This window comes from Rhinolophus sinicus, linkage group LG03 (genome assembly GCF_036562045.2).
Source record: "Rhinolophus sinicus isolate RSC01 linkage group LG03, ASM3656204v1, whole genome shotgun sequence".
NCBI lineage: Eukaryota > Metazoa > Chordata > Mammalia > Chiroptera > Rhinolophidae > Rhinolophus > Rhinolophus sinicus.
The window spans coordinates 73,526,850-73,551,776 of NC_133753.1; the positions used below are offsets into that span (position 1 = coordinate 73,526,850).

Consider the following 24,927-nt stretch of genomic DNA (forward strand, 5'->3'; position numbering starts at 1 on the left):
TATACATATAGTCAGGGGATGTGGAGTACAGCATAGGAAACAGAGCCAATGGAATTTTAACAGCCATATATGATGTCAGAGGGGTAATAGATTGCGGGAGGGCGGGTTATCACTTAGTGATGGGTGTAAATGTCTTACTAGTACATTGTTTTGTACAACTGAAACTAATTAAAAAAAAAGAAATAGACATCCTGATATACCACTAATAGCAACGATTTTGGAAAGTTACTTGACAAATTCAAGTTCTTCAAAATATTCATATCCCTTGACCTAGTAATTCTACCTTTGAAAATCTACTCTGAGGGAATAATGAACTCTGTAAACTTAAATTTGAACATGAATATTTATTGTACCATTATTTATAATGCTGATAATCATAAACAACTGCCATATTCAACAATCTAGCAAAAAAGAAATAAATAAAAAAGTATTTATTCAAAATAATATTACGCAACCAGTGAGGTGATGATTAAGCCTAGGTAATTACAGGAAAATGCTTATGACTGAATAGAAATGAAAAGATTAGGAATCAAAGTGGTTTATACAAAATAATTATAACTTGGTAAATGAATGAAGTCAATCTATGAATAGGAAAAAAAAAATCAAAGCCTGATTGGAAATAAAATAAATTGATTATACTTGGGTGGTGAGCATATCAATTATTTTCTTACCTTTTTTCTTCATACTGGTTTATATTTTCCAAAATATCTTTACATCTTGCCTGTAATTTGATTTGGAAGCTTATTTCAATGAAATTAAAGCATTACATAAATAAAAAGTCAATACTATTAATTTATCTTCGTCCTTATCCCAGTAAGCATGTCAAAAGAAACTTGGGAAATGATAAGAAAGTTCAAATTAGCACAGATATTACAGGAATGTTTTACTTAACCCTTCAGAGGAACTATTCTGTGTCAGGAAAAGTTCGAAGTGTTCTTTTGCTTCACTGAATCATGGTAACAATCCCGTGAGGAGGGTGCTATAATGATCACCCTTTTACACAGGGCACCAAGATGGTGAGTGACTTGCTCAAGATGTCATGTCTCTATCAAGAGCGCAAGCCCCAGCTGCTTGGTTCCTGAGTGGTGCCCTTAGACATCATGCTATGCACTGCTAATTGACCTCTGAAGTGAGAGAGTCCTTGCATATCATTAATATCAATTCCCATAAAGAAAGAGAAGTACAGAGTGATTAAGTAACTTGCTAAATGCCACACAGAAAATTACTTACTAGGTAAACAGAGCAGTAGTATGTTTTACAGATTGTAATTTAGAAACATTAAGAAAGATTAAAATGAATGTGAACAATCTTAGCTCATCTGCTCAATTTTGTTCCTAATACACACTTATTCTTTTTCTGTCTTCTTAGGACCTATATTAAGGAAAAACCACATATCTGTAGACTGTAAGGAGAATTTATATCCCTGAAGTTCTCAGGCTGGCACAGCTCAAGTTCTGCCCTCTCAGTTCTATCAGAGAATTATATTTCAGTCTAGGTGGGAGAACATTATCTCGGCAATGTCTTCTTATCAAACAACCTCCTGGGCGAGGCACTCTCCCAGGCCTTGTAGAGCATCAGACTCCAACAGAGCTCTCTCAGCTACAGGAGAGCAGCAGAAGAGTCAAAACAAAATACAACCATTTGCCAACAGCACGAAGAAAACTCTGTGTATGCTTATTTTCTAATGTATCATGAAGTCCAAAATAAACACCAGCCTTCCTGCTCCCATCTGATATAGATTAAGAGAATAAGACCTCTGTTGTGAGAGCAAAGTTGGGAGAGCTCTGACAAGAGAAAGTTTTGCAAAATTGTTCCCCTGAGTGACTGTGGCTTAGTCATGCCTAATTTTCCAGTGAGCTATTTAGAGGTTTCTGGACATATCTTCATGGGATTGAAAGCAAAGGAAATGAGGTCCCTCTCAGACTGTGAAAATGATAGGACCCAATGATGTTTCCATAAAAATCATGAATTACCTCCCCATCTAGCACTGAAGCATCAGCTTGTCCTACAAGGTTAGTCCAGTGTCTGTCTTCTCTAGAGGAATCAGGACTCCCAATAGCCTGGCTCTGACTCAACATCAGAAATAAATGGTGATCAGCAAAATCTAAAGCAGAGATGAGGGCCACAAAAATTGGGATGTATGCATAATTGAAGAGTTTTCCTTTTAAATCAGAGTATCATGGCCTAGTTTGCATGAGTGATTGCAAAAGCAACTTACTTGTAAAATTAGACGTGTACTTTATTTATTTTAAAAAAGTGTAAAAGAGTTAAGTACAGACAGTCTTAGGGAAAGCAAGAAAGTAGCAGGGACACTAGCTAGAGAAGGAGACACCCCTGTGACAGCTTCACTGTCCATTTTGTTTTCTTCACGCATTGTTTTCAAGTAGCAGATGCTTTTTCAAACAAAATCTTCAGCAGATCCCCTATATGTAACACGGGTAAGAGGAGAATTGCTCTGGTAGGAGGACGGGCAGGATGCTGGAGCATCTGGAATTCTGTTTCGCCATCCCCTGACATATCTCCAAGTCCCAAAGGACACAGTTTGAAATCTGCATTCTCTAAGACAAATTTCAAACTTCAAGTGTTAAGTGTTCCACATGCTAAAAATAATTTGAAGGCAACTCTCCTCCCTTACCTATGAGTACTGTCTTACATAATTTTTTTTTTTTTTTTTTGCCAGACTGGCCTACTTACTATTCCCTAAGATGCTGTTATATTCCTGATTTCCCCTCCATTCTGGAATGTTCCAGTGCCCCCACCGCTCTACCCACTTTACTATTGTTACTGCTCTCATTGGGAGGCTCAGTGAAACTTCCACATGCCCTGGAATATCTTTCCAAGTAACACCAACCTGGTGAAAGTTTTCTCTTTCAGAAATACCTCTAGTCTGTATCATCACTTGGCTAATTAACTTTTAAAGAATTCTTTATTAGTTATCTATTGCTGCTGTAATAAATTACCATGAACTGAAAACAACTCAAATTTATTATCTTACAGTTGTCGGCTAAAAGTCCAACGTAAGTCTCACTGAACCAAAACCAGAGTGGCGGCATTCCTTCTGGAGGAGGTTTCCTTGCCTTTTCCAGCTTTGAGAGGCAACTCACATTCCTTTGCTTATGGGCCTTTTCCTCCGTTTTCAAAGCCAGCAAAATGTTCCTTACTTTTAGGGAATGTGAGTAGGTTGGGCCCACTTGGATGATTCTGAATAATCTCCTCATCTCAAGGTCCTTAACGTTAATCCCATCTTCTGAGTCCCTTTTGTCATGTAAAGTAAGAGTAGGAGGTCGTAGAGGCTAAAGCTTGGCCACCTTTGGTGGGGGGACATTATTCTGACTACCATTATTCTCTAAGTGTCTCAGGAGTAAGGGCCACTTCATTATCCTTTGGTAACTTCACAATGCTGTAGACAGATGGCTGACAACTGACTGTCAAATATACACTAACAAAGTTTGGTTAGGAACTGAGTGCCATAAACCTACTTTATCTCTCCCACTAGTTTTGCGGAAATGTTGGTTGAGTTCAGTTAGGCCTTATTCCAAACAAGAGAGAAAAATATGAGAAAGTGAATTAAGAAATAAGAACTGATAATATCTCCTAAGGTGAGGGAGGCTGATGAGATAAGTAAAGGAGAAATTCTGGGGATTACAGCGTCATCTAGACCTTTTTCTGTTTGTAGGTAATTCCACACGATCTTTGAAAAAATACCCAGGATTGTAATGGATCTTAATTCAACCAGGTGATCCATCTTAGAATTTTGCCAAGGAGCACACTAAGTTATACAAAATGTTTTGCAATACATTAATCTTTGAGTAAGATTTTGCATTTCATTTGAACTTTGATGTATCTATGAAAGATGGCTAATAACCACATTAAAAAGTGGCTCAGAACAAGTAACTTATAACCATTTTATCAGAGATTTAAAAAATTATTTTACTAACCAAGTTTCCTTTATTAAATTCCTTTGAATTATCACATGTGCCTGTGGTCTTCCTGTAAACTTTCTTGATCTGTTACAGCTTTCACTTTTGGTATCTGCATTTGATTTTGTTCTTCTTTGCTTTTGTTGGCTTGTTGAAATTGTTCAGTGTAGATTGGATGACCTGCTCTGAGAATCAAAGTAACACAGGCACACTTTGGTATTTGAGCTCCTGTCTAAAAGCTCTCCTCTAACTGCCAAAGTGCTTGAGCAGCACCTCTTCAATGGCCCTTGTCACTCATCAACTATTTCTAATTATCATTTCTTAATCAGAATTTCCCTAGAAGGGAAATTCTAGGGAATTTGATTAAAGATGTATTTCCATTGTCCCAAATAATCAGATTTTCTTTAGAATGCTTATAAATGACAATTCTACCTCTTTATTTAGAGGGTCTGAGAATGGTCTCTATTCTTTTCAAATCAAAACTTACTACTATGAAATGAGTAATATGTTATTTTTCAATTTGCATATAAATGGTTCCTTTAGACTAAAGATATGCAGGTCAAAGACATTAATGATATTCCACAATGTATAAAAAATTTCAAAATCTTGTAGGTGTATGGTGTACAGTTTTCTTAGTCTTTTTTATGAGGCCATTTTAATGATTATATATATAGCAATTCAATCAACAGGTCAAAAACAGCCACTGTCTCAACTGGCATTGATGATGAACTTGTATGGGCAGAAGACATATTAAGTTTTGCATGCTTGGAGACTTCCAAATTCAGAATACGGTATTTTTCAGCAATGTTTCCCTTTTTTTCCCTGCCATCTTATTTTTTAAGTTATTGAATTAAGATGTTTTAAAGGGCTGTTTTGTTATAAAATCTTTTCATGTGAATCTTTACAAGATTCCCTCTAGTGAAGATGCCACTTGATATGGAAACTTTGTGATTCAGCACTTTCCTCCATTTTCCTACAGCCTTTAAATTAAAATTTGTCATGAATTCAGGACTATAGGAAATATAACTCAAGGGCTATAGGAAAAATGGAGGAAAGTGCTGAATCACAAGGTTTCCATATTAACTGGCACCTTCACTAGAGGGAATCTTGCTAAGCCAAATTTCTAAGCAGACTGTTTGACGGGCATTTTACTTTTTCTGTGCAGCAAATTAATATAGCAGGGAAATATTAGGTCAAGGAGATGACATCTACTTCACTGTGTTCTGCAAGAGGAAAAGCAAAGCAAGGACTGATCGAGAATAGCAAGGATACAGATTTGGAAGCATTTAAAAAAAAGTTTAAAAATACATGCAAGCATTAAAATTTTATTAAAAATGTATAACATTAGGAATTGTTTACATTATAAGGTAGCATATCAAGATTATTTCACACAGTTGTTTATATCTATACAATATCACCTTAATTATACAAAAATATCTTGGAAGCATTAAGGACAACTGGAAAAACACACCAAAACGTTAGCATTTTGAAATTGGAATTGCCATGAATGTCTTGAAATTTTAAGTGATTTCTCTTCTTCCCTGTACTTTGCATTTTTAATTTTTAAGAATGAAAATGTATGCTTAATAATTACTGTTTTTTAAAAACCAAAAGAAGTTAGTCACCCTGAATTGTTTTTGTACTTGAAGAAATCATATTGATAACATTCTTTCCATGAAAGACGCTGATATTATTCCCTCTTTTAAAAACTTTACCACGTCATTTTTCCCTCCATTTCTTTTGGAGTGTGCTCTTTCTGTTCCTTCTTCTGAATCTTCCTCCCCCTCTGTTAGATCTCTAACTGTTGCAGCATCCCAGCTCTCTGTTTTGGTTACACTTTCTTCCTATGTGATTTCAACCATCCAATGCATTGCTTTAAATGTCACTTTAATGCTAAGGCATCCCAAGTCTGTATCTCTAGCCATCTCCTTCCTGAGCTCGACTGTAATCCTCTACCCAACAGTCCCACTTGGGTGTCTATCACAGTCTCTCACACGTAACGTGGCCAAACGGCATCACTGGTTTGCTACCTCCTTCCTTTGCCAGGCTTTCCTAATCCATACCTCTTTGTCTTTCACCTTTACAGTAATTTACTAATTTACTCAGTTGCTTACACCAAAAAACTAGGAATTATCCTTGATTCCATTCTTTTCCTAATCATCTCACCCAACTCAATTTGACATTAAGACTTGTTAGTGTCACCTCAACATGCTGAATCCAACACTTCCTACCACTTGTATGGCTTCCACTTGGCCATAGCCAATCATGTCTCAGCTGGACCCCTGAATGAGCTGCCTAAATGGTGTATACTCCAATCCCATTTGTCTTCCTGGTAGCAAGAATGTGAAACATGACATGTCATGTCATGTCTGCTTAAAAACTGTCTGCCGTGTCCCACTACCTGTATGATAAAATCTAAGCTTCATATCATGGCTGACAAGGACCCACCTACCCCCCTCAATCTGATTTCTTCTCCATTCCCACTGGGCTCCAGCCACACTGCCCTTTCTTTGGTTCCTTAATTGCATCAAACTTTTTGTCCCTTCTTCCAGGTCTGCCTTCACAAATGGGCCTTTCCCTATTACTCAGACCAAAACAGACCTGAAATTTGCAAACTCCCCATTTCCTCCTAAGGCTCAAGTTGTGCCAGGACTAGCATAGCAGCTGCTTTCAGGAGATCCAATAGCTCTGGAGAAGTCAGAGTTTGCCCTAAGCCTCAGCATTTGCAGAAAGGAGTTGGTTATTCCTTGCAGTCAGGTTTCACTTCAGGCAAAGCCCATCACCCACAGTAGCTAAACACTAGATTACACAGCTCAAGGACAAGTTAATGGGATTTGGCAGAACATAAAAGGAAACAAGAAATTACAAAGGAAAATGCACTTAAAATAGAAATAGGTAAAAGACACAGTAGAAGTGGTGCCAGCTAAATACATCAAACCATATTTACATTTTTGTGTTATCTTTAGGGACAAGCAGGAAAGGAGATGCAGAGTCACTGAAGTATTTCTAAATTTTGTTAGAATCTGCATTTATCTTTACTTCTATGAATCTAGAAAAATCAGAATGCGGGGCATCTTCATAATCCAAAGCACTACACATTGATTGGTTAAATAGGCTTGGACTTGAAAAAGGTCAACTTAAAAACCTGAAGCTTGCTTCCAAACCCAGGCCCAGGAGCCGTCCAGCTCTAGCAGCACATCATGTGTACACAGCTTTACCGTTCACAGGGCCCGATCTACATTATCCTGCTTGGATCTCACAACAACCCTGAATTTTATTTCCCATATTCCACAGATGCAGAAACTGACGTCAGGGATTTTATGCAATCTGACCAAAAAAATCATATGTAAAGTCTTAGTACATTAGAAAATTAAGTTAAGGTACCCAGAAAGAATAAGGTTCTGGAACGTAGAAGACAAGCTAGTCCAATCCTGTCATCAACTAGCAAGTGTGACCTTGAGCAAGTCACCCTATTTGGGCCTTAGTTTCCTTGTGTGTAAAGATGGTATAATAACATCTGCCTTAGCTCTACCTCAGGACTGTTCTGAAGATCAACTGTGACCTGACCTGTGACCACATCTCCTATCACCCATCCCCAGCTCACACCGCAAGTCCACAAGGCCTCACCACTGTCCTCACCGGAAGCAGACGCTCACTTGAATAATCCTCCACTTGCTAATCCCTAAAATGCACTTCCTTTCATATGCACAGCTTGTCCCTCATGTCCTGCTCACTTGTCCCCATATTAGAGAGGCCCTTGCTGACTACCCAAATGAAACAAATGACTCCTGTCCCCAACTCACACTCCATTTGCACCCACCTTGCTTTAGAGTTCTCCATAGAGCATATTTCTTCTCCATCTGACATATTGATTCATTTGTTTGTCTTTTCACAACTAGATTGTCAGCTTCATGAAAGCAGGATTTCTGTCTATGTTGTTCACTGCCTGGTATCCCTGAAACCTAGGACAGTGGCTGACACAGAGTATGTCCTTTAAATACTCATCTACTAAATGGATGAAAGAATTGAGTAAACCAATTGCATGCATATGAATAAACGTATGATTATCCTAATATCTAGTCTCTTCTGGGTCTATCTATTGCAAGACAGGTTACATATAACATTCTTGGTATTCAAATCTGTGTCTTTAATCAGGGTAAAATTTGAAACTCAGAATGTTGTATGAGTTAGGTCATAGGCCTAGAAAACACTTCTATAGGATCATTAATTACTAGCGCCTACATTTAACAACACAAATCTCACAAAGCCCTCAAGCCTTTTATTTCTATTTCTAATTTCTATTGCTAATACAAGAGATGTTTGAAAAAAAAATCACCACCCAGAACTGCCATGGCTTTCCAAAAAATCAGAAAGTGAAATTCCTCACAATAGAGAAATCTCACACAAAAAAATTTCTGAACAATTCAGTGGCTATTTCTCGAAAGGAAAGAAGGGAAAAGAATGGAATAGTGGTGGTAAGGCTTTGGTTATATCCATAAGATCAAACAAACAAACAAAAAAAAGAGAAAGACATAGATATGGAGCAAAAATGGCAAGATAGTAAACCTGGATGCACTTTTCTATAGGTGTTGTCTATTTCATAATTTAAAAAAGCAAAAGAAAAGAAACCAAGCAAAGCAGTAGGATGTCTCCATTATAGATAGCAGAACCTGCTAATCTCATTTTCTCAAAAATGGAAGACACCATGGCAGTCATCCAGACTAATCTGCATCCAAAGCATGAGTACCTTTCTCCAACAGCCCAACAGTCAATCATTTGCCTGGCAGTGCTGCTTCGTGATCCCTTCCTTCCATTGTCAAAGCCTTCTTCTATTCTTCGGAGTATTCCAAACTTTCATTCTGTTATCACCCTCATCCCAGCAGACTTATCTGAAGCACAGGATCTCACATAGTTGAGAAAGACCAGATGAGTTCTTCAGTTCCTCTGTTGTCCTCTGCCAAATGTGTGTGTGCACATGTCTGAAAATCCTTCATCTAATTGGAATCAGCCTCTCTTTTGATTTCTACCCATTGGTCTGTGTGCTCTTCAGTCACAAAGACACCCTTCTGAGTTCTTTCCATGTTAAACGTTACCACCTTGTTTAACTTGTGCGATGAGAAGAGAGAAGCTTGCCTAACTGCCAAAGGCAGGCAGCATCTGATATGGGAGATCCATCAAGCTGGTATTCTGATAAATGATGCTATATTTATGATAGCTGGTATCTGATAAATGATGATAAATGATGTTATATGTGCCCAATCTTAACAAGGAACTCATGGACCTTTAACTGCTTGAGATCTGAATGAGATTAGAATATAATATGATTATTTTCTGGTAGTCTTAAAAACAATTTTAAACAAAACTAAGGTCCTAGATTTGTATTTTCAATGAAATAATTCAAGATTTTAAAAACTGCTAAAATATGAAAGATGCCTGGATGGATGTTATTGAAAATCACCTGGTAGCACCATTTGGTATTGTGATAGAGAGAAGTGGCTGGGAGATTTCTAGTGGGGGGATAGGAAAGGAAGCCAAAGAAATGCGAAATGCAGCAACTAGCATTTGCAGATAATTGTTAAATCTTCTATGACTATTTAACAATGTCTAGGAGTTTGCAATTTGGATGTACTTCCATCTATTTAAAAATCACACAGCCTTATCTTAAGTGCATACTTTACCTAAAGGTTTAAACAATAACTTGTTTAAAAAAAATAAGATTTGGAATGGCAACAGCTACAGGTGAGTAAATGTGAGTGCACTAGATTAGTACCCAAAGTGTAGACCGCAAACTGTGCTATCCGGTCCTATTCTTTGCTAAGAACAGAAACTGACATAGAGCATTTCAAAATTTCTTAGAACTTGAACAGTGTAATTTGATGACTGTTGAATCTAATATCTTTTTTTAAAATGTGGACTTGTCTTTTTTCATTTCATTTTTCTCATTATTCATTTTACTCTTATTAAAATATTAAATACTAAAATATTAAAAAGTTATTTAATATTTTATGGAAATATTGGTCCAAGCAGACTGGAAATTTAAAAAAATGGTCCTTTCTCACACAGCTATTTTGAGAAGCCAGCACTAGATTAATTAGAATTTGAGCTCTTTTCTTATTTATGTAATTTCTTCTTTGCAATTCTGAGTTATGTGCCAAATTGTAATGCTGCAAACACCTACACTGCCAGAAGATGGGTGCAATTAGGGAGTAATTCACAGAATCATGAAAGGGGATAAAATTCAAGCTATCTAAAAGATGCTGAACAGGAGAACTTCCACTGAGGGTGTTCCTACAAAAAGAAGTAGCTCAGCCATTATGCTCACTCACTGTTTCACTGGTCAAAGGGGAAATAGTCTCTCCTTGCTGAAGGGCACAATCCTGGTAAAGGACTTGAGGACCACTTAATAAAGAATAGGTCATCTTTGTGTGTGTCCTGGGTGACTTTGAAATGAGAATGGCTATAACCCCATTTAGAATCTCAGTTCATGGGTACGCTGAGAGGAAGGAAAGTGTATAAGGTAATTCGTCTTCAATGGAATTTCTAAAAACAATTTGAAAAATGAATTGCTTTGCTGTAGTCTAATAATTTCCACGTTTAGCCTTGCGTATTAAAGGAGTCGGTTAAAAACAATGAGTGATGAAATATTTTCAGGCTTTGAAAAAACTGCACTCTCTTGGTTTACATCTTACCCATCTCAAGAAAGCACCACGTGGTAAGGAATTGGAAATGGGATAAAGAGGTCGCCAGGACATGGGAAAATAATATTTCTTCTCAAGGGATGCGGTTTGAGGATGCGGGTCAAGAAGTCCTTCCCTGTCCTCTGCTGTGTCTTGTTTTTGATGTCAATGTGTTATTCCTTAGCTGCTCAGGGTTACTGGGACTGGCTGAGCCTTAAACAAATTATGCATAATTTTTCACTGTCATTTGGTAACAGACACTAAAGCTGGTATCGGAAAATATGCCGCTGTGATGTAAAAACTGGTTATTTAAAATTAATTTCCCATGGATTTCATCATACAGGCACCTTAATTTCCGTTGGCTGAGGTCAATATTTTTCTAATTAATCATTTGTCATTTCAGGACTATCTTCCAAGTTTTGGTCACAAGGTAGATTTTAAAATTGTGCTTGATCCTTCCCTTATTTTTTAGTACAATAGTTTAGTGCCACTTCATTATTAATGGGTATGGCACCATTTCACACACTCCCAATCACAAGATCGAAGTGTGAAGTTTGCATCTTAATGGGATAGTCAAATGCTTAGCTTTTTGTTTCGCTTTAACTGAATTTCAAAATACTAGCTGATGCAATGATTTCTTGTAGTGTCCTTAATAAGTGGATGGAAGAAAAATCTACTAATTTACTACAATGATACATCTTGATAGATAGGCTGACTGTATTGTCCTCCCCCCTCCTCAAGAAGATACCCATTCCTTTCTTTCCTTGTTTGAAAGACTACATGAGACTATTCTGCGTGCCAGGGCTGCAGGCTCCCATAGCCCTGGTGTGGATTTTGCTGGCTCTGCAGATGTCTCTCTCTTTCATAATCTTGTATCACTTGTCATGAAGACTCTTTCCTTTTAACTTTTGCATTTAAAATGTACATTAGAAGGATTGTCTGTGCATAATTCTCTGATGAAGATTTGCAAAGACGGATCAAGATTTATAAGCTTGCTTTTGCAAATTTCAGTATTTGCTTTTGCATTTTAGTATTTCACTCATACATTTCCAAAGCATGTAGCTCTTAGCATAACAGTTTTTGCTCATTTTCAGAAAATTATTATCCTCAACTCTTTTAAACATTAAGTACCAGGCAGCAGGACTGCTGCAAAGAAACACATTAGTCTCCCTCAGCTTTCACCGTTATTACCAGGAGTTATTCATCACGATGCTTGGGTCAACGCTGTCTTTTTCAAGGAGGAGAGAAGGGAATCACGGATGAGAACAATTTGTCATGTTTCTCAGAGCCTAACAAAAGTACACAATTGCGTTTCACGTCATTACTGTCTAGAGAGGTCAGACTTGAAGCTCCCTGCATTCTTGTAACAACTTGAGCACAGAAATAAAACAAAAATGACTATCTTGAGATAAAAGCACTAAGGAGATGGCCTTGCAAATTCTTTCATTTCAACTATGATTCAGAAGCATACTCTGATACAATTTCTTTAGCTGGAGGTAGAAGTGAGGTTTTCAAGAGCCAAGCAGCCAAGCAGATAGTCCAATTGAGTTACCCAGAAATTACACACATGCCATGGGGCTTGCATTCTTTCACTATTGAAACAATGCAACAATGATTACTATTACCATTGGTATTACTATTATGACTATGATTACTATTACTGTTACTCTCATATTTCACCCTAAGTCAGCCACCATAAGGCACTGGCCCTTACTTACCAAGAACAACACATTAGGTAAATCACTTAGACTTTTAAAAATAGTTCAGTAAGGGGAAATATGGATTTTTAATTTGCTGCATCCTTCTTCTAGTGAGGAAACTAAGTTATAAAGACTTCTTTGAAAGTTACAGAAATTAGCATAAACTAATGACATCATGCTGTATTTATAAGAATAGTCTTTCTCTCTTTTTTCTCCCCCTTTCCAATTAGTATGCACACTCTAATCCAGTTCCAAGATAAATAATAATCTTTATTGTGTGAAGGTAGAATAAATGAATCAATCAATGAATCAGTCAATCAATCAATCAGTCTCTCCCCCTTTCCTCCCTGGGCTAAGTTTTACAGAACAAAAAATGTGAACCTGAAAGAAAATGGCAATGATTATATCATCATTGATAATATGATAGATAAGTCTGATTTTGAATTAACTACCAGGAAAAACAGAAAGACTAATAGATATATGCCCTGGTCAGAAGGGACCAGCCTTTCACTGTACAACTTAGGGTAAAATCACTCCCAAGAAATATAACCTATGAGGTCCTTGGTCCCTGGATTTGGAGTAGATAGGAGTTTCATGATAAGGGAATCAGGTGATATCTGCTTAAATTGCTATGAAAGCTTACCTGAGCTTAGAGTAAAGTCAGACTGATCAGGTAGAGGGGTCCAACTCTTATCCCATTTTATTCTTAAATCTATAGCTAAAACTGCCAGCTGGACGCTGTTCTTAAAGCGTAAATCACATAACACCTTTCTGAGGCATGACATGGATAATACACTAAAAGCCTGTGGACATTACCCTGCCATCTCCTAGAGCACATAAATCCAAGCTTCGCAACTGTATCACTAGCCACAGCAAAATTTCTGCAGATTTTTCTAAGAGCAAATGTTCATTTCTTTGAGAAGTTTAATCTCTACCTAATTGCAGCTGCTGAAGTCTATCTGAAATAGGTTTGTTTGTTTTTCAGGGGGTAAGGGGAGTATTGCCTTTTAGTAAACAATTTTTTAATTTAATTTTTTTTGATTTCCAGAAAATTTCCAGAATGTCTCCAAAGTTTACTAGCTCCTGAATTCCCCCTAGAATCTGTGATGCCTGGGGATCTCACTTCTCAAATATGGTCCATGGGCCAACAGCATCAGCATCCCTGGGAGACTGTTAAAAATGCAGAATCTCAGGCTCCACCCAGATGTAATGAATTATAATCTGCATTTTAGAAAGATTCCCAGGAGACGTGCATAGACATTCAAGTTTGAGAAACACTGCCTTAGGAAACTAGTCCTATCGAAAAGTAAGGATCTCGCCAGCTTTGGAATTAGGGTGGTTAACTCCTGGTCACAAACATGACCACTCCTCGGCCATCCTTACTTCCCAGGGTCATTCTGTTGTGGATAAATAAGAGATGGCACAGAGCAGTCTATCTTTAGGAATATCTTGGAAAAATCCATTTCTGCATAGGAAGCAGAGCGTAAGAAAACTGGAGAAGGAAGAAAATGCAGTTGGGCCCCTGGTGAACTTGATAATTTCCAGAGGATTAAGGAGCTGAGCAACTCTAAATTAGTAGGCAAAGATAAAACTAACATTATTTTTCAACAAGTTTCTTGATCATGGCAACTTATGTACTGGTTTTGTAAAAAAAAAAAAAAAAATCCAATACTGTCAGGAATGAAACAAAATCTAAAGGAAAAAGTGAAAGGATGAGGTCAAAAGTATGTTTGATTTCCTATATTTTTCACACTTTTTGTAAGGTATTGGCAACCCATATGGGAACAGGAGCTCATTACACATTCTTCGTTGAAGAAGACTGTGAGAAAAAGCTGTCACCAGCACAGCAAGCCTTCTCCAAGCACCAACAGAATCTTAAACACCCAAGAATAATCTACAGAGATTAACATTTTCAATTAAAACTTAATTGCATCTAAGTCCTAGAAAAACTGAATATCCACATGCAAAAGAGATGTTGAATAACCACCCCCTATTATATAAAAACATACACTCGAAATGGTTATAAACTTAAATATAAGAGGTAAAACTTTAAAAATCTAGGTATAATCTTTGTGACCTTGGATTAGGCAATAATTTCTTATATTTGACACTAAAATTATGAGATAAAAGGAAAAATAAATAAATTGGATTTCAGCAAAATTAAAAACCTTTGTGTTGAAAAGGATACCATTAATAAAGTGAGAAGACAATACATAGAATAAAGTATTTGCTAACTACAGAGAGTGCCAATAAATGTATACACATTTTAAAAGAGGAAAAAGCTATTAAAATTGTAATACTCAATATATACTGATAATAAAAGATGAATACAAGTCATATTTGACTTCTGCAATTACAAGAGGTGCTCAAAGTGGTTACCATTAGTATCCAGACACTTCTGATCACAGCGAACTACTGCTTGAGCAATGTTGACCAAAGTGTCCACTTGTATATATTTTTTTGGCACCCCTGGTATATATAAAGAACAATTCAACAATAAAAAGACAACCCAATTCTAAAAATGGAAAAGATCTGAATAGACATTTCTTCAATGAAAATAAACAAATGGCCAATATGTGCATGAAAAGTTACTCAACATCATTAGTCATTAGGAAGATACAAATCAAAACCACATGAGATACCATTTGACATCCACCAAGATGTCTAAAATCAAAAGGACTGATAATGACAAGTGTTAGTAAAGATATGGAGAATTGAAACATTTTCTGATGGGGATGAAAAATGGTGCAGTCACTTTGGTAAACTCTCTGGCAGTTACTTGAAATGTTACACATTAAATAACCATGTGGCCCAGCAATTCCACTTGTAGGTAGATACCTAAGAAAAATGAAGATATATGTCCACACGAATACTTGTATAAATGTTCATATCAGCATTAGTCATAAAAGCCAAAAAGTAGAAACAACCTTGTATTACTGTGTTTCCCTGAAAATAAGACCTCGCTGGACAATCAGCTCTAATGTGTTTTTTGGAGCAAAAGTTAATATAAGACCCAGTCTTATTTTACTATAATATAAGACCTGGTCTATATAATATAATATAATATAATATAATATAATATAATATAATATAATATAATATAATACCAGGTCTTATATTAATTTTTGCTCCAAAAGAAGTATTAGAGCTGATTGTCTGGCTAGGTCTTATATTTTGGGGAAACACAGTAGTTTTCTATTGCTGTTGTAACAAATTACCACAAACTTAATGTCTTAAAACAACAAAAATGTACTGAAGTGTGTGATTAAAAAAATATGTTGACTCTTTAAGTTAAAAAAAAAAGTATTACAGTAAAAGACACATTGCCATTAATCTCCCTCAAAGTACTGCCCCTCACTTCAAACACACTTATCCCATAATTCTTGCCACTTTCTGAAGCAGTTCTAGACGTCCTCTTTCATGTCTTTAGTTGCGCTGTCATGGCTGCCTCGATGTCCTGAATAGATTCAAAATACTTACCTTTCATGGTCATTTTGACTTTGGGAAAGAGCCAGAAGTCACACAGTGCCAGATCAGGTGAATAAGGTGGATGAGGACAAACCGTAATGTTTTTATTTGACAGAAATTGCCATACTAAAAGCGATGTGTGTCACACAGTGTTGTCATGATGGAGGATGAAGTAGAGACACTCACGAAAGAGGACTTCCAGAACTGCTTCAGAAAGTGGCAAGAATGATGGGCTAAATGTATTCGAAGCAAGGGGAGTACTTGGAGGGGGATTAATGGCAAGGTGTCTTTTACTGTAATAATTTTTTTTTAAAAGTTTAAACATTCACCATATTTTTCGATCACACCTCGAAAAATATACCTTTTATAGACTATAGGTCTCACTCATTTCTGGAAGCACCTGGGGCGAATCTGTTTCCTTGATTTTTCCAGCTTCCTGAATCCACCCGCATCCCTTGACTCCTCCCTCATGAAAGCCAGCAATGTTGCATCTCTTTAATCTTTCTTTCACAGTCACATTTCCCTTTGACAAGAGACATGAGTCCACTTTTAAGGACTCATGTGATTAGACTGGGCCCATCAGATAATCCAGGATAATCTCCTCATCTCAAAACGTCCTAACCACATCTGCAAAGTCCCTTTTGCCATGAATAGTAACAGTCCTTGGTCAGGGGATTAGGACATGAGCATCTTTGGGTAATATTATTCTGTTTACCACGAACTCCAATGTCCATCAGTTGATGAATGGTTAAATATGATGTGGTATATTTATACAACGGAATATTATTTGGCAATATAATGAAGTACTGATATACACTACAAATTGGATGAGCTTTCAAAACTTATACTGTTTCACTTGTACTAAGTGAAAGAAGCCAGTCAGTTGCCAAAGATTTCATGATTCCATTTATATGAAATGTCCAGAATAGGTGAAAACACAGAGACAGAAAGTTGTCAGGGGATGGAAGGGTAGGGGTGGGGGTGGTTAGTAGTGGTGAGGAGTTAGCTATTAATGAGTATGTTTTTTGGGGGTTAGGGGTGTGGTAAAAAAGATAGTGGTGATGTTTGCATAAGTCTGTGAATATACAAAAAAAAACCCCAGAATTATATACTCTAGGTAAACTGTATCATATATAACATACATCAATAAAGCCATTTTTAGGAGGAAGAAAGGTAGGTTGGGATAAAGCATCCAAGAAATGAGCCCTGATGGATTTATTTGAACGATGTCAATACAAACCTACAGTCATTGTCAAAGGAAGCAGAATTATGGGAGTATTCATGGTGTGAGGAAGACACTGATAGTTCTAAGAATCATGAAAACATTTAATTTTTTTAAATGGGGTGAGTGTCCCACCGCGCATTGGGCCCCAAGTCCGGTGCAGAGTGCCCCTCCTCCAGGGAAACAAGGTGTGGTCAGAAAGGAAAAAAAAAAAAAATGCGGTGAATATTTCTTTTTAAAAAATTAACTGCAGGCATGGATATCTAACCAGGGGGAACCTTTTTTTTGGGTGTGTAAAAAAATTTGTTTTGTTTTTGTTATATCACTATAATAAAAAAAAAAAACACAAGAAACATATTAAGATGATACAAAATGTTTGTATAAGCTTCCAAATAAAATATTATAAAAAGTAAAGAAAAAACATGGAGGAAACTTAAATGCATAGTACTAAGTGAAAGAAGACAACCTAAAAAGGCTATATCATTCCAACTGTATGACATTTCTTTCTTTCTTTTTTTTTTAAAATTAGTTTCAGATACAGGGGGAATCTTGTTTAGTTGGTGAAATGGAAGAAAGGGGAAAAGTTTCATTTAATAAAACACTTTGGAATCAGTAGTCTGTCAAACTGCCAAAGAGCAAGCCTTTACTATCAATACAAACGCTTCATTATAACATGAGACTGAATTAAGCAGTCTAGAACCTTCTTCCATTATGGCAGTTCACCAGTAGTTGGTACATTGGTACAACACAACTAACCGCTGACAGATGAAATGTGGGAAAGCAAAATCATAACACCTTATGTTTGAGTTTCATTGGCAAATATTTGGTCTAAATACAAGGTTTCAATTTTGTTGTAAGCTAAGAGTTTGAAAGAAAACTTTTCCCCTGACTGCACTATGAAATAATGAGTGTGCTTCCCAAGTTCAAGACTATTGGCTCAAGCTCCCACATGGGAAGGAAAGCAGGTGCTGTGTGCTAAGAATCAAAGTGTGCTCTCAAGGTTAAAATCCTGCTGTTATGATAGAGGCTCTGTCCCATACCCTTGTCTGACTCCCTCCTTCCCAAGGTATGTTGCACTTAGAGTGGGGTGTGTCAGAGCTGCCCAAGTTGTCTGCCTTTTGCTTATGCAATGGGCACAATATGGAATTCAGCACACTCAGAAGTCAAGTATATTCAGGGTAATTTCTGCCTCAGCTGCTTAAAATAACCCTATTTTCAAATCTCATTCTGATATGGGTACATGACAGTAAATAGTAGCTATTATTAAAGAGAAAGAAGAAAGGCTTCTAGGAAAGGAAAAATTACCCTATGACAAATACACTGGTAGAAACGTGATTATTTCATTTCCTGTTTCTTCACAAAAACACTTTGGATGTTTTAATAATTGATGAATAAAGGGAAAAAAAACACACAAAAAATAAGTTACTTTATGGTTCATCAGACTGTTTTAGAGGAGAATTATTTCTCTATAAAAAGATACAAGAGGGGTTTTTTAATCAATTTGCTCTCAAGTCACTTAGTACTTCAGATTAAATTCTGTTCCTACTTGAGAACTAGAAGAAGTGATTTTGTCCAATCTACAATAATTTAAACAAACGTGTGAATACACTTCACACCTGTGACTGCCTCGTACCCTTAATTTTCTTTGTGTAAAATAGCAATTTATTTAATTAAATAAATGTGTACTTGTTAGCAGAAACAGTAGCGAGAGAAGGTGAGTGGTGTGCATGTGCGTGTCCCTGAGTGCATGCATACTTCCTAAGGACGGGGTGTACGGATGATAGGGAGGATAATTTCTTATAAATCTTTACTTGCTTACAATGCCCAAGAACCAAAATTTTGAATGTGTACTTGTAATAAGGAGAAAATTTGCTACTCTTATGACAGGACCTAAGAGAGACAAGTTAGGCCAAATTGAAGATTACAGAAGTTTCATTTGTATCCTACTGAAGAATGTAAAAAGCGAAACCCTCAAAAAAGTTTAGCCTTCCAGAGACTTTGATATCCAGAAAATTTTTAATTTCATTGTGATTCTTATGCTGAGCTTTTGGTCTTCCCAATTCAAGAGAACAGAACATCAAATAGCCGCTAGGTATCAAAAAGCACCAAAAACCTGTCTTGAAACTTACCAGTGTATTTCTCCTGCTATTGAGAAAGAAAAGAAAGCAAAGAATTAGGTATTCAATACTCAATGCACACTTGGAGGAAGGTGTGTAAATGTCTCATATTTGTATACTCAACTATTTTCTAAAGGAGGTGTGTTAAATGTGGTCATTTTAAAAAATGAGAGTTATCATTTACAACTTATTTTTAATAGTTCCATTTGAACAGTTTATAATCATTTCCACATGGAAACAACCTAAGTGTCATTCAGTGGATGATTGGATAAAGAAGATATGGTACATATATACAATGGAATATTGCTCAGCCATAAAAGAGATGAAATATTGTTGTTTGCGACAACATGAAGGACTCTTGAGAGTATCATGCCAAGTGAAATAAGTCAGGTGGAAAAGGACAAGAACTGTGTGATTTCACTCATATGTGGGATATAAAACAAAAAGCAACAAATGAACAAACAAAACAAACTCACTCATAGATACAGACATCAGAATGATGGTTACCAGAGGGGGAAGGGGGTGAGGGGAGAACGAAGAGGGTAAAGGGGATCAAATACATGGTGACGGAAGGGGACTAGACTTTGGGTGGTGAGTACACAATGGAGTATACAGATGTTGTATTTTAAAGTTGTACATCTGAAATTTATGTAATGTTATTAACCAATGTTACTCCAAAACATTTAATTTAAAACATAATAAAATAAAAACATTTGCTCATTAAAATCCTTGACTATTTTTAATGTTTGATCAATACTACTTAACGTTTTTTTCTTTATTGTTTCCAAAAAGATGAGGTGATTCCTCAGAGGTTGTGTTATATATGTCCTTTTTCTGGTTTGATGAGAATGAAACTCAAGGCTTCTAAGCAAGCACACATTTCTACCTATTCTTTTTTTCCTTTTTAATAAAACACTGCTGAATAAAGATCCACACTGCACAGGCACAGGCAGAATCCCCAGCAGCTTGGGAATGTCAGGCAGAAAATTACAATAATTTTCTCATAGGAACGAAATCGCCCCCATCTGCCTATTTTAGCCTACTTTATTGACTACTATCCTTCCTAGTATATTTTTAAATAAGAACATGACTTAAAAGCTCCAACTCTTCTTTTCCCATCTCAGCCATTTCTTGTTTTAGAGTTGGCCCCCATTTCCCACCCTTTCTATCAGTGGGTCTCTATGCACCTTTCTGCTGCCCCTCCACCATCACCCTTACTTGGTAAGACACCTAGTAGACTCCCACATTCCTCAATCCTCACCCCTTTTTTTCAGAACACCATGCACCATATCCCAGGCTTTGCCAAGACTTCTCTCATCCTTCAGTTTGCCTGGGTCTTCCCTTTTACAACTGGATTTCTCAGGTTTCTTCCTTTATTCTGTCAGCAGCCATCTCACCAGAATGAGACCCTCCAACCCTCCTATTAGGTCCTCTGTCCCTTATTCATCTCTTTCTGCCTTTTTCTCCCCTTAGCTCCTCTCCCTCACTCTTCCCTCTCTCCAGTAAACCCTTGGTGAGGCTAAGAGGAGCTAAGTAACCTTTCCAAGTCCACACAGTGAGTGGGGGTCAGTAGCAGGCATTACCACATTTTAATTCCTCATCAAATGTGTTCTCATGGCAGAAAGATGTAAAGTGAAGAACGAGTCAGGTGAAAGGATGCATTTATCTGGTGTTTAGGCTGCTGGTCGAAAGGGCAGCATTCCTGTGTACTTATAGGAATTAGAAGCCTCTAGGAAAAGATGCATTCTTAGAAGAATTTTGAAAACAAGCAGAATTCCAGCCACTAAGATTTAGTAAGGGGAAGGTCAATGCACCCAGAGAGATAAGAAAGGAAAAAGAGATTATCTTTACAGAGATGAGAGCCTGGCTGTGGCAGGAGGAAGACAGGCCCTTGGCTATGCATTTTAAAGAAAGGAAAAATAATGGCCTTAATAGCTGTGATAGATGAGATGCTGCAGCAGTGTTGAGAGCACATTTGACTAATAAATATGTACTTCAGATAGAGAAGTAGAGTCTGGCTATTAATTCATTTAAATGAAAGAATGGTATGTCCAGTTCACTGATGGATTTATGTATGGCACAGATTTGAGCCACTTTGGATTCAGTATTTTAATCTGCAATCTAATTTATATCTCGTAGTTAAGAAGTATTTCTTCCTTTTGCTTATATTTTAATATGAAATATTTCTGACATTCAAGGAAGGATAGAGAATGACAAATTCTCAAAGATCCACAACCCCAATATAAGAAATAACCCATAGCACGCACCACTGATGTCTTCATGTTCCCATTCCTGATCACACTTTCCCTGCCTCCCACAAAGGTGACCAAAAATCTGAATTTGACATTGATAATGCCCATTCATGTCATTATACTTATACACATTACTAACCCTAGACAATATGGAACATCTTTATGTCTGTAAACTTTACGTAAATGGCAGCACGGGAAATATTTCCTCCCACAACTAGCTATTTCTGCTCAGCATTATGATGTGTGTGAAATTGATTCATGTTGATGCATGTAGCTTTAGTTACTGTCATCGCTGTAGAGTTGTAGTCCATGTTATTAAAATAGCACAACTTATCCATTTTCCTATTTATAGACAGTTATGTTCAATTTTTCAATATTACAAGCAATGCTGTTCTGAAAATCTTTTTCCATGTTTCCTTATGAGCATATCAGTTTCTCTAGGACGTAAGTGGTAGCTGAACCTTGTAAACATATCTTACGCTTTAGGAGCTGTTGCTCAACGGTTCTTCAAAGTGGTGATTTACATTTCCACTCACAATGTATTAGAGCTCCATTGCTCTGCATCGTCATCAATGTTTGTATCACCAAAGGTCAAAACCCTTTTCCAATCTGATGAATGTGAAATGGCCCTTCATTTTAAATGACATTTTCCTGATTATTAGTGAGGCTTAGCATCTTTCATGCTTATTGGTCATTTGCAGGTTCTCTTCTTTGAACTACCTGTCCCTTAGCCTTTGCCCATCTCCTACTGGGTTGTTCTTCCTGATTTGTAAAAATTCTTCTTATATTCTAATCCTTTTGTCAGTTATACAAAGTTGCAAGTATGTTTTCCTTGAAAGTGGGTATTTTTTTCACTTTGTTAGTGGTGCTTTTAGTGTACAAAAGATTTTCATGTTTATGTAGTCAAATTAATAATCTTTTTCTTTATGATTAATTCTTTCTACAGTTGGTTTAAGGAATCCTTCTTTACCCAAAGAAAGTAAGAACAGAGTCCTACATATTTTCCACTAAAAGCTTTAAGGCTTTGCTTTTGACATTTAGATCTTTCATCCACCTAGCATTGATTTTTGTATTTGGTGTGAGCTAGAGGTCGACTTTCTTCTCATTATTAATAATCGAATGTCATGGTACCAATTACTGAAGAGTCAGCCCATCCTTGCCCCACTGACCTGCAATGCCACCTGTCAAATATCAAGTTTTCAGCTATGTGTGTACTATTGATTTATTTTATCTCTTCACTTTGCTGCATTAGCAGTTTGTTTTTGTGGAAACTGAAACTATACTGAAATGGAGACGCCGAGTGGCTGCCGGGCACACTTACAATGAACTAAGTGACTCATTTCTAACCCAACAATGCAATTATTCCTCAAAAAAATTACAAATTACTACACAGACCTTTGAGTTCACTGAGAAATAGACATAATCTCAAAGTCTAAGGGAGTAGTTAGAAAAAACTATGCGTGGCAATGGTCATGATCTACTGGTAGTTATTCATTCTCTGTGTCCTCTTTGGTGTTTCTACATCCTCACTAGCCATCTCTTTACCTGTCTATTTTTACAAAAAATTCAGTAAGACAAGGATGTGTTTACCTCCTATTATATCCACTGTTGTGCTGGTGTTAAGGGCTACCCAATGATTAAGCCACAGTTCCTGGGTCCTGGGGAAACTCGCACTCGGTGGGGACAGGGTCATGGCTGAGTATCATATGTCACATTACAACAAGTGATGAGCTGGAGGTACACACTTGTAGGAGGGAACCATTAATTCTGCAAAGGGGGGTGGCGTTCAGGGAATCATCACAAGGAAACGATACCTACTGATCTCTTTTGTCTTCTACAAATTTCTGTGGAAAAGTTATAGCTTAGAATAAGCTACCATAAAAAGGTAAATATGATACCATGGTACCAACATACTCCTCTACACATACAATTAGCAGGTTTCAATATAGTTCATCATTTAGGGTATTATGCTCACTTTGATAAACTATTCATAGTCACAAAGGCGTGCCACCTTCATGACATGTGACATGCAAAAGACATGGAATTACATAGGGGTGAAACTTGACCTTAAAGATGAATTCACAACAGAACTTCATTAAACAGTGAATTCCCCTAAATGCATTTTCATTTAGTTATTCATAAAAGGTGGTTTAGACATCAATCTCTTGAGTCCTTCTGCTCACGACAAGACACAACTAACTGAAGAAGACAGCCCTTCCCCAGGTGTCAGGGTCACATGAAGCACACAGCCACCAGCTGAGCGCAAAAATCGTAGGAGCCCTGAAGATCAGAACATTTCCTGCCATTCCTAGGGAAGTTAAACAAGACTAATTTCATTCTAGGCACTAGCAATTACAAAGGCAAAATAACAAAAGTAACAATGGCCAGAAAGCACACTGCAAGGTAATGTCGCAGCTATTCAGGTATTGTTCTCCATAAACGCGAAACCTAGATTGCAGTGGGACATGGGGAGCCTCTGGTTCAGTCCTGGGAGCTGCTCTGTCCTAGAGGAGATGCCAAGGTGAGGGGGCCTCAGCATTTCTCCACAGTTGGACCCTACTCAACTCCATAGAACTTCTGAGGCATTTTTCAGAAACCAGCAACTCTACTTTTAAAGATTAACAAGAGGATATATATGGACCAATCAACTGTAGTAATTGTTTGATTAATTGACTTTAGAAATATTGAATAAGTATGTACATAAGTTTTTAAAGTATTTTGTAATCTGCAAATTCTCCCCTCATAAATACATTTTATAATCTCTGTCCCTCCCCTAAATTAAAGAGTAAATAAGGGGGAAGAATCCAACTAAACAACAACTTTCTGATGTATTTGGAAGTTACCTCACAATACAAAGAAAGCAGCATTCCACCTCAGCCCTGAGAGAAGCCCCCTATAATGTTTACCTAGAAAACTGGTAAGGGACAAGTGTTTCCGAGTGGCTTAGACATAAAACAAAGATGGGACAGTACTGCTACAGTGGAAATATATGCAGGGAGGGCTCTGACACGTTCTGAAATATTTCTCCTCCGCTGCCTGCCTAGTTTGATTTAATTTTTGGTAAGGGGATATTATTATAGTTTTTTTCTTTCTACTTTTCTTCTTTGTATACACAAACAAGCAAGCATTTATTTGATTTTCTACCAGTCCACAAGTCCTGGGGGTGGAGGTGTGTGTGTGTGTGGGAGAGAGAGAGAGAGAGAGAGAGAGAGAGAGAGAGAGATTCTTGCTAAAGGGAGAACACAATGGGAACCGTGAGTAGATGGTAAAAATTAGGACAAGAAGTGTGGGACCAATGGGGGAGATAAAACACACTTTGTAAAATTGCTTCTCTGGATGTCCCTGGATTTGCAACATTACTCTGGCTTATCATGTGGATACCTTTCCCACCAGGTAGGAATGCCATGGGGTTAGCCGATCTCAGAGCCTTTGATATTGGGCAAGGAACAATTATTGCTAGGCAAGGTAAAGAGTTGAGATTTCACATATTTCATGCCTTTGATTACTGTCAAAAACATATAGGCTAGGGAACTCTATTAGTACAGCTGCTAACACTTGGTTTGTTTGCTAA

At 37.1% G+C, this 24,927-nt stretch overlaps 1 protein-coding gene across 2 annotated transcripts in view; it reads right to left on the reverse strand.

Moving 5' to 3' along the window:
- Positions 1-24,927, reverse strand: part of STXBP6 (syntaxin binding protein 6) — a 236,163-nt gene that overhangs the window by 96,566 nt on the left and 114,670 nt on the right. The window lies entirely within an intron of this gene.